This window comes from Cryptomeria japonica, chromosome 2 (assembly GCF_030272615.1).
Source record: "Cryptomeria japonica chromosome 2, Sugi_1.0, whole genome shotgun sequence".
Classification (NCBI taxonomy): Eukaryota; Viridiplantae; Streptophyta; class Pinopsida; order Cupressales; family Cupressaceae; genus Cryptomeria; species Cryptomeria japonica.
In genome coordinates this window covers 122,738,676-122,754,034 of record NC_081406.1, presented here as the reverse complement: position 1 = coordinate 122,754,034, position 15,359 = coordinate 122,738,676, and positions in this window count along the sequence as shown.

The window sequence follows — 15,359 nt, the reverse complement described above, 5'->3', positions numbered from 1 at the left end:
TGTCCAACTCGGGGTACGGTGTACACTAAGGAGTGTACTAGCCAGGATTGTGTTTATTTCATGTCGTGAAGGCATGCAAGGTTCTATGTAAGAACATGTCCTCCTGGAGTGCTTACTTGACGAAAAAGAGCCTAGACCTATGACTATTCCTTTGAATTATAGATAATATTGTTGGTTTTGTCTAAGAATTGGTTTCCTCTATGGGGTGCCATAGCCATAAAGGACCCAAGGCCACAACAATCTTCTTGGAGTGAGAATGACTATTCCAAGTACTCAAGATTAAGATAAGTATTGGAAAACCTTGATGCTATAAGATATTGAGAATGCTTAATATATGATTTGCCAATATTATGGTTGAATTAAGTGGTTATGTTATTCTATTTATTGTGTTGTTATTTTAGTTTATAATTATTATCATTTACATATAATTTAATGATATTTACCTTTAATTAATGAACTTCACATTAAAATTTAATCCATTAATTCTACTGCAAATAATTAATTAAGTCTTGGAAAAAAGTGTCATTACATATCTAGTATCACCTCATTGCAATCTTTGGCAATACATCTTGCACTAGATGGTCCTCGATTACCTTGGGATGTCTTGTCAAAATTAATCTTGATCCACCCCAACTCTAGAGGTAGCCAAGTAGTAGGATTTGTTGTTGAAACTGGAGGATTAGCACTCAAAGTCCCATTAACGGGTGTGAATTTGATGAGGGGTAAGTGGGTATGAATGCTACTATCCCAGTTGCCATATGGAAACTTATTTTCATTTGTTTTTTCTTGCCACAGAGCTAACCAATTTTTAAATTGATCTCTCAATTCGATTCCATGGGTGAAATTCATTCTCTTCCACCTCTTCAAAAATTCTATGATTACATTCCTTCCAAACTTCCCATAGAAGAGCTAATGGGAACATAGACCAGATAATAGAATAAGTCAACTTGTAATCTAGAGATCTCCAATCTTGGAGCCAAGATTTGAGATCAACACTTATAGGAGTGCACCAACCAAATCATTCCAACAACTTCATCCAACATTCTTGCACAATTGGGTAATGTAATAGACAATCTCTCATGAGAATCCTGCCTCTAGATACTAACCATGTGAAGGATCCAACCTTTGGTAAGCAGTTTCCATTCTAGCATAGATGGGTTGGCCAGTTCTCTTCTCTCAGGTCTGACTTTGCCATATTGTATCCTAATTTAACTAAACATTTCCCACTTTTTGAACCATGACAAATTAACTTGTATTCCTCTTGTGTCAACATGATAGGTGTACTTTGTGATGGGGTTCACCTAGTTTTCTCAATACTTCACCTAACTGGTGTTGCTCATTTTAACCAACTCAGCAAGCCTAGTTTCTCTCTAGACCCCCAAGTCCTTCTTAGTATCTTCTAGGGCTTGATTCTTGACCTTTCTAAGGTGTTTTCTTCAAGTGTTTTGTCTAGGAACCCTACCAATTCACAGTGCTTCCCATGTGTTCAATTATGGCTTCTTGGCTTCAAGTTGTCAAATTGACCTTCTACCATTGTGAGATGATGCAGAAGTGTGGAGGTGTCCTCTTTTATATTTTGAATGCATTTAAGGTCCATTTAATGTTTGCAATCAATAGGTTTCTTACCGACTTCAAAATCTTGCCTAGAAAAGGGCTACAAGGAACTAGCCCAATTAGGCCTCCTAAAACTGGTTTTTTAGGGCTTGAGTGAAAATGGTCCAAAAGACCCCCTAACAATTTTGGATTTCCTTCAATGATTTACCTATCCTCAATATATTTTTTTGGTTTTGGCTTCTCAACCCACCATTCAATTCGCTAACCCCAAAATGAGGGTTTTGAAGGGTTTTCTAGGCCTCTAGCCAGCAGTGAATGGTCAAGTTGGGGTTTGAGTATTAAATGACATTGTAAAAGACCCTCCATGCATTGGAAACTCTTTACCATCTCCTTGTATCCCTCCAAAATCTTGGAAAGTTATTTGGCGTTCACCTCTACACTTGGCACTTCATTTTCACCTTGTTTCCTCTAGCTGGGTTACTCTTGGACTCGCCTAGAACAAGGTGATAGTCATGTCAAAATTCTTTTCCAATATCTACCCCTACATATGTACACTATAAAGGTTGCTTCCCTCCATGTCCCAACAATCCGTGATGGCAGCACGTGTGGAACTCATGGGGCAACCATATTTACAAAAAAAATGCTATATACAAGCCAAAACTGGTTGTTTGCAAACTAAAGCAAGACAATTTTTGGATTCCCAAAGATACTGAGAGGGGTGGGGGGGGGTGAATCAACATCAAACCAGTTAACATATTTCTTATTAAATAAATTGCATTCCAAAACAGTGTACCGGTAAACAAGAATTAATGCAGTAAATATGAACAATAAACACAACATAGAAAGCACATCATAACAAAAGATTTTTAATGAGGAAACCCAGTGTGGGAACAACCTCGGTGGGATTTGTGACCCACAATATTCACTCACTGGCCAATGAATGGATATTACTTATAATAGGGGCCTGTACATGTAGGAAGGCCAACTACCTAAAGCTAACTGCTTAATTACAAAAGGAAGTCTCACTGACTTACAAAATGGATTATGAAAATCCAATGTGATGTACTACTAAAAACAGCATCTGCTATGCTAGGTTCAGTACCGGTTTAAGCTCATACAACAACCATAAACCTTACTCCAAAATCTGCCTTAATATTCGCTCATCATATCCATCTATCATCTATATATCTCTCTAAATGATCTACAAGATCTCATACCTATATAGGAGTCTTATTAAAATATGCCATGTTGGCTTACAAAAAGATATTACAATTAAATACAATATACAATAATCAAAATCCTGTCGGCTAGGGTGCCAATAATCATCTTTGTCGCTGTTGGTGAACTATCTGCCAGTGTAGAGTTTGCCGGTGTTGGTGCTTGTCAGTGCCATAAGATTGCAAGGTTGCCATCAATGACAATACCTTCAATCATCTACAATTCTCATTGGAGTGTGCAATGCCAACAATCTCCCCCTTTGGCATTGATGGCAACACTCATGAGCAAAATTCAAAATTGTATCCAAAAAATTGAAGTCCAAAAATCTTTACCAAAACTGTGTGCTCCCCCTGAGCAGATGGTCTCTAAGTCATTGGATTTTTCTCATCTCTACTACTCCCCCTTTGACATCAATGACAAAGGTTGTCAAAATGTCAATGTAGTTATTAGCTAGAACCCTGTAGCCAGTTGGTTACAAACTGAAAAAGGTCTGCTAATACAAAATTCAGGCTCTTAGTGAACCTGTTACAGTCCTTCAATGTTGCCTTTGTTCTTTGAATGGTATCGGTGAGGTGATGCATTTTCTCTTCCGGTGTCTTCATTCCTTGAACAAGTGCCTATGATATCTCTTTCCTTAAAGAGATGAGGTAATCCAATTTAGGACCGAGTCTACATTTTAGATCTTTTGCCTTTCCTTTTCCTTCTCCGATTTCTCAAGTTTTTCTTCAAATCTAGCTATTTCTTGTTCAATAACTGATATTAATTCGAAGGAACCAATGATGTTGTCAGCTATGTCATTTATTTCTTTCTGTACTTTACTGATCTCCTTATCAATATCTGCTGTCAAAATATTTGTCTTACATGTGTCTCTATGCAATTCCTTAAACTCCATTATTATTTTTCTTAGTGCTGGTAGGAGGGTGTCAATGTGTCCCATGCACTTCTTTATTGTCTCATCAAAGAATCTCTCTTTTTACTTATGCATTTTCTCTCTAAATGTCTCCTCATTTATTTGGTCAATAGTCAATATGTTGCCAGTGATATACTTAGACAATGTGTCTAATTGACTTAAAGATTCTTTATTTTCCATATTTCACTTGGGTGCAATCAATTTTAGAATAGGGATGGTATCGTCTATAGATTTGTATGCTAGAGCATTACAATCTGTGATTTTCTTAATTTAATCCAATAATACCTTTGTCACATTAGTTGGTTTGAATTATGTCATGGAAGAACCAGATGATTGTCCAACTACCTTAAAAACTTGCATTCCGCCAGTGTGAGTAACCTCTTTGCTTGTATTCACCTTTGGTAGGTCAATTTGTGTCTACATTTCTATCAGAAAAGGCTTAGGCTTCTCAGCTGTTGCCGGTGGCACTATCTTTGCATGAACTTGTGACTCAATCTGTACCTCGGTGGGTTTCACTGTGCTCTCTACTGCTGGTTTCTCTGATGATGTCTCAGTGGTATTCACTGTTGGTTTCTCAGTATGCACCTCTGTATTGTCCACTATCGGTATCTCAACTGGTTTCATTATGTTATCATCAGTTGGTTTCTCTAACTCTGTAGGTTTTTCAGTGTTTGTATTAATGGTATTGTTAGTATCCATTCCAGTAACCAGGGGATCAACTAATTGTTTAGTTTGCTCAAGTTGTGTCTCAACCCAATCTCAATATTATCAACTATTGTTTCAACTACAACATTGTCAATCGATGGCTTTGTAGCCACATCTTTCTTCTCACCAGTGGTTTCCTTATCAACCACAATATTGACCTCCTATGTATCAATATTCATTGTGTATAAAACTGCAGAATCAAGATTTGTATCCTCATGCAAAGTCTATATCTCAACATTTTCAATAGTCGGTGGTGTATCAACAGTTTGTTCCAATGGAGTATCAGAAGGAGGTTGGGGCAAATTATCTGTCACTTTTATGCTTGGTGGTCCACCTAGCTTGGCTTTTCCTTTGTCCTTATCCTTTTGGTAAACTTTGAAAGTTTTGGGTTTTTTGAGCTCTTCTTGTTTTTCTTTCTCCACAAAGAAGATATCCCATTTATCTGTTGTCTCTTCAGAGATTTCATTCACTCTGCCAGCCATTAGACCTACATGCCAGTGACCACTAGAAAATACTGTCCTGTTTGCTTCACTTATCAATTCACCAATGTCCTCTATTGATTTCACAGGATGTACAACAAGCAATTTTTTAATCTTTATTTTCTTATCCAATTTCATAATAGCTAGCCTCTTGGCATCAAGCCGCCTATACAAGTCACTGGGCAGATCATCTACAATCTCTATCAAAAATTTCTTATAGATATTTAAGTGTAGAATGATACTATTTTCTATGCTTTCCTTTTATTCATTTGTAAAAGTATCATACAATTTTCTGACATTAGACAAGTTTCAGGTTCATCTGTTATTTCATCTAGAAGATTGTCTAGAGGAGAGATAACTTGCTTTTCCTTCTTCTTCCTTGGTGTCATCTTTTTAGTTGGAGGCCTTACTGCCTGTTGTATCTTTCTTGTTTTCTTTGGTGCAGGAGAGGGTGCCAATGAAGGTTTTCTTTGCCTTTCTAATCTCTTAAACTCAGCTAGTATTTCACTGTCAGATGAAGTTCCAACCGGTGAGAGGTGAGATTCTGGTTGTAACCCTACCAAGTCACTTTCCTTAATACTAGTGATATTCAATACATTTTCCTTGACCTCTTTCACCTGTTTAGTTGCTTTCCTGATATATTGCTCTCTTTTTTTCCTTCGTTTAAGTGTTTGTACTTTGCTTTCAATGGTTTCAACACTACCAAATATTTTCTCTTTAGGTTCTCTAGGGGCTTCAAGTAGGGCTTTGGCATATGTATCAATTATGTTTACATCAGCCTCATAACCCATTTATGTCACCCAAATAGTTCTAGGAACCACTGCCTCCATCTAGATTTCATCTTTCTTAATAACAAAATAAATTTCTTTATGATATTTGTCAACAATGTTTTGAGGTAGTCTTTCCCTTGTTTTCATTCTAGCCTTAAATGCTTGGAAATATTTAATTATATTGTTTTTCCTATATGTTCCCATGTCGGTAAATATATCCAATAGTTGTTTACCTACCGATATGTCAAAACCAAATTCTTTCCTGCCTATATCGGGAACTTCCTTTGTAATATATAGCATTTGGCACACAAGTAGATTACCAAATTTGAAGGTACCTTTCTTATCACCTTTAATTTTCTTCAGATTATGAATCAATTCATTATTCAACCATCCACATATATCTATCTTAGCATTATTGTTCACCATGTCATAAGCACTCTTGATACATAAACTAGAAACAAAGTTCAATATGTTAGCATGTGTAGTTTTGTATCTTAGTATCATGCTAATGAATCTGACATTTATGTCTTTTACATCATTAACTCTCAAGGATCTGTTGTCATGGGTTGCACTAGTTAATGGCATCACAATGTTATTTGAAACTTTCTTAGTTTTGTCAGGCCTGCTACCAGTGGAAGGTAAGCCAGTCACTGCCTTTACTGCTTCTCTAGAGATCTTATGGATAGAATCAATCCAAATTAATTCTCCATGAACTCTACTAATTACAATCCTCACAACTTCCTTAGGGAAATCCAGAATATCAAGTATTTCCACAAAACCTAGGGTTTCTATGATCTTATGTTCCGGTTTTACAACACCATTCTCATCAAAAATGATAGTCTTATACATATTCATAATTTCATCAGCACCTAGTTCCTGAATATGAGAGTGTGTGTATATCCTAGGGTCTTCTGCATATGCAACTCCTTTAGGTATTTTAGAAAATGCACCTAGGGTATCATCCTGCTTCGCTACTTTGGGTATGATCTTGAATACAAGCCTAGGGCATTTAACCACTTCAATAACAGTAGGTTTTGTAGTGAATTTAGGAGCAGAGGAGGAAGCCATTGATAAATACCTTGATATGCCTTTAGGTTTGGATGCTTGAAAGATTTTGCTTTACTTCTCGCTGTGGATGCCTTCGCTTAGGTTTTTCATGCTCTTAGGAAATTTGAATGCTCGGTGAGTGAAAAACACTTGCTTTATAGTGTCTTTTCCTTCAACTACCATAACAAATGCCTGTCGGTTAAGTGAAACTTAACACATCTGCTGGTAAAGAAGCAATTCATCTTCTTACCATCAATTGAGGGTAAACTAGCATGATTTTCAATTTGTTGCCATACCCCCAAAAGGTTTCTTTTTAGTTAGATGAATAATCTCCTGTCGGTGGAGTGATACTCTATTCTACCGGTAAAGGAATAGTCTCATCAACATTCTGATCTCTCTTTCTAATCCATTGTTTTGAAAATTCTTGCTTTACCTCATCAACCTTCTCTTTACCTTTTAAACTGGGTCCTTTATTATTTGTCGGTGACGCCTTACTTGTACAAAATTTTGCAATATGTCCAATTTTGTTACAATCATAACAAGCGACATTGTTATTCTAGAATAGCCTTTCCATATCCTATGTAGGTTTGTGTTCTGCATTGATTAGATAAGTGTCCAAATCTTCCACAAACATAGCATCTTACATTCATTTTGCAGTTTTCTGAATTATGACCAATTTTGTTGCATTTGGAACATTGACCGGTGGGTGCATTAGTGTTTAGATAGTTTCTAGATCTGCATTGATTTTCTCTATAGCCATACTTGTTACAGTTAAAGCATTTCCCATTAAATTTGTAGGCATTAGGTTGTCTTACCAGTTTACTATGATCATGATTGTTTGCAGTACCAGAGCTTTCATCAACTTCAAAGCCAAGTCCATTAGTATCTCCATCAGGTCTCTGATTTTTCAGCATGTTATCAAGTTCCTCTAAACTTTTCTTGAATTTCTCTTTGTGTTGATTTGTAGTAGCCAGCTCATTTTTCCAAGAAAGCCTTCTGTCTCATAAGTTTAGTTTTGTCATTTTGTGTGTGCATCAAATCTGTCTTCAACATATCATTTTCTTGACTAAGTCTTGTAGTTTCATTTCTAGCATCATTGAGTCTTCTAGTCAATTCATCTTCATTTTTCTTTCTGTCTTCAATGTCTTTGCAAAATCTCATAGTCATATCTTGCATCTCATTCCTCAAGGTCATGTTTTTTTGCTTTATCTTGCTTACAGGATCATTAAGAGTTTCATTTTCATCATCATCATCCTGTATCTTTTCATGAAGTTCTCTTATTTTGTTTCTAGCAATAGTGAGATTCTCTTGAAGCCCTTGAATGATTTCCTGTGCAGCCTTCAGATCATCTTCAAGTTTGATATTCTTCAACTTTTCTACATCATAATCTCAAAGAGTTGTTTCCAATTGCTATCTCAAATTTTCCATCTGTACTGGTGTCAAAATCTTCCTCAAGATGTTAGGCTTTTGAAAATAGAGGACCAGACTCTGATACCAGGGTTAGTGCAGGATCAAGGGGGGCTAAAAAGTGGCGATGTGAAAAAAATAGCCTTCCTCACTCGCCTAAAAACGCGAAAATCTATGTTGACTTTTTGCTTGGCCTGGGTGTCAGTACACCTTGGCCTGGTAATTACCTATGCAAATCGGATATCCGATTTTTATTTGTAATTTTAATTTAAAAAATATATTATATGTTACATATTATATAATATATAATATATTATTATATTATATAATATATATAATGTAATAATATATTATATAATATATATAATGTAATAATATATTATATAATATATTATTACATTATATATATTATATAATACGTATTATATAATATATTATTATATTATATTATATTATATTATAATAATATATTATATAATACGTATTGTATTATATTATATTATATTATATTATATTATATTATATTATATTATATTATATTATATTATATTATATTATATTATATTATATTATAATATAATACAATACGTATTATATAATATATTATTATATTATATTATATTATAATATAATAATATATTATATAATACAATATATATAATATAATATAATTTTATATTATATTATATTATATATTATAATATATATAATATAATACAATATGTATTATATAATATATTATTATATTATATATGTTATTTAAAAATAATTTAAGTATAAAAATCGGATATTTGATGAGACTTCTATATTTCGACAGTGACAGCCCATGAGTCATTTTTAACTCACAGGCTGCGTGATTTCATCAAAATCCGATATTCGGTGTTTTGACAAAAAATTGCTAAAAAAAAGATTCAGAGGTAAGAATTTTATCATTTTGAATCATTTTCATTCATTTTTTGTAGTTTTTGTTAATGTTTATTTGATTTTTCATTGAAAAAATGATTTTTTTCGTGAAAACTAGGTTTTTTTAGGTCAAATACCTAATTGTTTAAATTTGTTAACTAAATTTAATTGTTTACATTCAATTAGGTTAAAAATGGGGGATAACAATGAAAACACTGACCAACCACAACTACAACAACCAAACCCTCATTTGCCAAACCCCCCCTCAATTCAAGATTTGATTGCACAAAATTTGAATGAATTGAGGGGGATTGCAGAAGTATATCACAAGATCCCTCGTCTAAACCCAATGTTTGATCCTCTCACATCGATCATAAAAAGTATGGAAACCATGACTGAGGAGCACGATGCCGCCCTTTTGTGGTGAGATTCTATGAAGGAAAAATATGCAAATGGCTTGTCATATAAGGATATCAAGGATCTTGAGATATCCAAAGCTGAAATCACCTCATTGTTTGTGAATCCCTGTACTGGTTAGCCCGTAGATCAAAAAAAAAAAAAACTTTCTATTAAATGGCGTACAAATGATGGGATTGTGAAAAAAATTTGGGATTGTTGGTGGATGTTTTTCGACAAACCACCCAACGACAATCTTGATATCCCCTTCTATTTCATAAAAAAATTGTATGCTGAGTTTGTTTTACACAAACATGTGAACTACTTTGACATCCAACCTTTCCAGGGTGTAGGTTTAGGTATGCCCCAAAATAGACCTGGGGTAGTCAGAGTAGTCCAGGGCCCATATGTCCCCCCTCCTCCTTTGATCCCCCACCCGCAGTTTAACATCCTGATATCATTTGTGAGGCGGCTTTATGGACCATATTGACTATTCACTCTTTGAGTAGCCTTTTGGTTTCTCAGGCTGCATCAGTAGCTCAGCCTACTCTTGATGGTAGTGGTGCATCCGGTGCTGGTGACATGTCATCATCGGCTCCACACATATGTGTGCCCCATAGTTGTGTTATATGTGGGTCCAGTTGGACAACCCGTTGATCCTCCTATGGACAGTGCAGATTATGAGGTGCATGAGATGCATGATGCACCAGATGTTATTACACAGACTGGAGGATACCCTAGGGAGTCCTCACATGCTAGAGGCGAGGAGGCACTGTCATCATACATTGATGATGTAGTGGTAAGATTTGTATTTTCACAGTTCATGTTATATTTTAATTAAATATTTATAAATTAGATAATATTAAGTACTAATTTTTATTTAGATGGTCTATTTAACAGTTGATGACCGAGGATGAGTTGAGATAGATTTAGGAGGGCACCTTGTCGGCCATTTGATTTGGCCTTGATAGCTTGACAGTACATATATTATTGCACCTAGTTGTTTGTATTTTATTGTACATACATGCTCATCATTTATATTGGTATTAATTAGATTATGTAGTAACTTGCATGTATATCTTATTTTACTCTTGTAGCGCACAAGCAGCACGAGTGCGGGCCAGTGTGATTTAGGATCTGGTAGTGCAGTTGGAGACAAGGGAAAGGTAATTGAATGCAAATATGATTGAATGAATAGTTTAAATAACTTATAGTGATTATACATGTCTAGACATAGATTGATAGTTTCATATACTTGTTGTGTATATATACAGAGAATTCTTGGCTTCACATCCTTGATGACTACACCCAGTATACCTGAAGAAGAAGAAGAGATGCCTCGAGTAGATGTGTATTTATTTTATTTTTTGATTAGTAGATACAATTTGTTATTATCAGTGACAATTATATGCTAACTTGTATCAATGTCATGTTTCTGAACATATGTAGGTTGTGTATGAAAATATTCAAAACATACCTTCTCTACCAAAGACATACATCAAGAGTTCTGCAAAGCTGAAGAGAAAATGTGGAGATGAGGTAAACATGAATAGTTCAGTTATAGTTCATTTTTATGTTAACTTTTCGAATGTGAATTATTTAATATAACTAATATTAATCGTGGTTTGTTTTTCTTGTGCAGGATCCTTGAGAGCCGAGCAGTGCGCCGAAGAGGATCGATTTTGATGATCCATCAGTAGCTTAGGATGTTATAGATAGTTTTGGGATGCTTACATGTCTAGTTGGCATGTATATTTTGTATATGGACATACATTCATGTATTTAGACATACATTTTGTTTTAGTTGGTGTTTATGCCATATTTGTGTATGGACATATATTTGTAATCATTTGACATTTTTATATATACAGAAGTTGATATTCAATCATATAAATTGTTGCTCATCTGTGCGTGGTGTTATCATGGAAATCTTTAATTTTCATTCCAATAATTAACAATGGTTAATAATGGCTATTTAATGAACAATACAATTCATTTCATTTCATCGTAAGTGTTGTTTTTATAATGAACAATACAATTCATTTAATGAACAATACAATTCATGAATAATACAATTAATTTAATGAACAATATAGTACAATTCATTTAATGAACAATACTTGATACAATTCATTATTACCCTACGCATGCTCCTATTTTGCCCCCCCACTCGATCGAATGCTCGGGGTCATATACCCTACTAGCATCGTCCCTTGAGTGCCCTAAGTGCTCAAAATTGTCAAACTTTGACGGGACCTAACTCAGAATCCGTGGCACCTACAAATGATTCGTTTGAACCTATGGGGCCATGAGAGGGGTCCCTACAAAAGCCTATCTCAGTTTTCCAAGTTGCCCTACAGTTTTATTAGGGCAGCAATTTTTTGGTTGGCAAAAAAATCGTCAGTCTCACTCAATGGAATGTTGTCGCGTGGCCGATTTCTTGTTCTGCTCATCACAATGATGAACCATCAGATCTGACATGTCCAGTTAGGCATTATTACCCTACGCATGCTCCTATTTTTCCCCCCCACTCGATCGAACGCTCGGGGTCATACCCTACCAGCGTCATCCCTTGAGCGCCCTGAGTGCTCAAAATTTTCAAACTTTGACGGGCCCTAACTCGGAATTTGTGGCACCTATGAATGATCCGTTTGAACCTACGAGGCCATGAGAGGGGTCCCTACAAAAACCTATCTCGATTTTTTAAGTTTCCCTACGGTTTTATTAGGGCAGCAATTTTTTGGTTGGCAAAAAAATTGTCAGTCTCACTCAATGGAATGTTGTCACGTGGCTGATTTCTCGTTCTGCTTATCGTGATGATGAGCCATCGAATCTGACATGTCTAGTTAGGCATTATTACCCTACGCATGCTCCTATTTTTCCCCCCCCACTCGGGGTCATACCCTACCGGCGTCGTCCCTTGAGCGCCCTAAGTGCTCTGTCAAACTTTGACGGGCCCTAACTAGGAATCCGTGGCACTTGAAAACAATCTGTTTAAACCTACAGGGCCATGAGAGGGGTCCCTACAAAATCCTATCTCATTTTTTCAATTTACCCTACGGTTTTATTATGGCAATAACTTTTTGGTTGGCAAAAAAATCGTTAGTCTCACTCAATGGAATGTTGTCGCGTGGCTAATTTCTCGTTCTACTCATCGTGATGACAAACCATCAGCTCCAACATGTCCAATTAGGCATTATTATCCTACACATGTTCCTATTTTTTCCCCCCACTCGATCGAATGCTCGGGGTCATACCCTACCGGCATCGTCCTTTGAGCACCCTAAGTGCTCAAAATTGTCAAACTTTGACGGGCCCTAACTTGGAATCAGTGGCACCTACGAATGATCCGTTTGAACCTACAGGGCCATGAGAGGGGTCCCTACAAAATCCTATCTCATTTTTTCAAGTTGCCCTATGGTTTTATTAGGGCAGCAATTTTTCTATTGGCAAAAAAATTGTCAATCTCACTCAATTGAATGTTGTCGCATGTTCGATTTGTCGTTCGGCTCGTCACGATGATGAACCATCAGCTCCAACATGTCTTATTACTAAAATTTTGGTTGAAAAGTTGTGTAGCCCACAACTGAATGGTTCTTGTTGACCTCTTGCCTTCAAGATTCGCAATTATATTCTCATCGATTTCAAATAACCATTTTGGGGTTCTTGAAGGTCTTGGATTTGGAATTTGTCTTTCATCCATGAGAGGGTCTTCATTTCTAAAGTGATTAGGTGTTACATATGGTTCACTTGGTTGAGAAATTCCACTGTCAATGTTAAAGTTTTCCACATTTTCACCTCCTATGTCAAAATTTTCCACATGTTGATCATTTTCATTATCACTTTCAACATTTTCAAAATTTTCAAAATTTTCACTTTCAAAATCTACATTTTTCATTTTCAATAACTTGTGGCACATTTTCAAATTCAATTTCCTCTTCAGTTGAAGTAACATTAGCAATATTTAACATACCTTGTCTTCTCCTCCTATGACATTCTCTTTCTCTTTCTCTATACACTTCAATTTGGTCATTTGAAAGTTTTCTTTTGTGTTTAGACATCCGACGACTACTACTCCCCATTTCCCTCCACACATATTCTCCTTCGTGATTGACAATGTAATTTTTCACTTTCAGAATCTCCCAAAAGCACAAATTTGTCTCTAGCTATCTAAAAACCTTTGATCCTCGACAGAAAATAGAATATGTAGACTGTGGGCCATTGGAATCTATAGAATGGCCCACAAACCCTTTTTTTCTTGGTTTTTTGTACTAAAATCGAATATCCGATAAAATCCGATATCCGATTTTATCGGATATCTAATTTTAGTACAAAAAGTTGTGGTCCCCAAAAAATTTCTCATTGCCGCCATTTATTTAGTAAATTGCCACATGATAGAAATCCGATATCTGATTAAATCGGATATCGGATTTTATTAGTCATATTTTAGAGAGAGAGAGAGGAGAGGGAGAAAGAGAGAGAGAGAGAGAGAGAGAGAGAGAGAGAGAGAGGAGGAGGAGAGAGAGAGAGGTCCTATGGTGTCGTTAGGGGTCATATGGTGTCTTGGGACACCATAGGACCCCTTAAGACACCAAATTAGGTCGTTAGGGGTCATATTTTGTCCCATGAACCCTTATGACCTCTTACGACACCATATGACCCCTAATGACACAATATTGGGTTGCTTTGAGTCATATTGTTTCCTAAGGGGTCATATTGTGGCCTATGACCCCTAACGACATGATTTGGTGTCTTAAGGGGTCCTATGGTGTCGTTAGGGGTCATATGGTGTCCATAACGGTGTCATAACAGGTCGTATGGTGTCCCAAGACACCATATGACCCCCATGGACAACATAGGACCCCTTAAGACACTTTATCATGTTGTTAGGGGTCATATGGTGTCCCAATATTGTGTCCTACGACCCTGTTAGATAGAATATGACCCCTAATGACATGATTTGGTGTCTTAAGGGGTCCTATGGTGTTGTTAGGGGTCATATGGTGTCCCATGAACCCTTATGACCTCTTAGGACACCATATGACCCCTAATGACACCATATTGGGTCACTTTGGGTCATATTGTGTCCTAAGGGGTCCTATGGTGTCCCAAGACACCATATGACCCCTATGGACACCATATGACCCCTAACGACACCATAGGACCCCTTAAGACACCAAATCATGTCGTTAGGGGTCATATTGTGTCTTACGGGGTCGTAAGACACAATATGACCCCTAACAACATGATTTGGTGTCTTAAGGGGTCCTATGGTGTCGTTAGGGGTCATATGGTGTCCATAGGGGTCATATGGTGTCTTGGGACACCATAGGACCCCTTAAGACACCAAATTCTATCGTTAGGGGTCATATTGTGTCCTAAGGGGTCATAAGACACAATATGACCCCTAACGACATGATATGGTGTCTTAAGGGGTCCTATGGTGTCGTTAGGGGTCATATGGTGTCCATAGGGGTCATATGGTGTCCCACGAAACCTTATGACCTCTTAGGACACCATATGACCCCTAATGACACCATATTGGGTCGCTTTGGGTCATATTGTGTCCTAAGGGGTTATCTTGTGTCCTAAGGGGTCCTATGGTGTCCCAAGACACCATATGACCCCTATGGACACCACATGACCCCTAACGACATCATAGGACAACTTAAGAGACTGAATCATGTTGTTAGGGGTCATATGGTGTCCTAAGGGGTCATATGGCATCCTATGAACCCTTATGACCTCTTAGGACACCATATGACCCCTAATGACACAATATTGGGTCGCTTTAGGTCATATTGTGTCCTAAGGGGTCATATTGTGTCCTAAGGGGTCCTATGGTGTCCCAAGACACCATATGACCCCTATGGACACCATATGACCCCTAACGACAACATAGGACCCCTTAAGACACCAAATCATGTCGTTAGGGGTCATATTGTGTCTTACGACCCCTTAGGACACAAT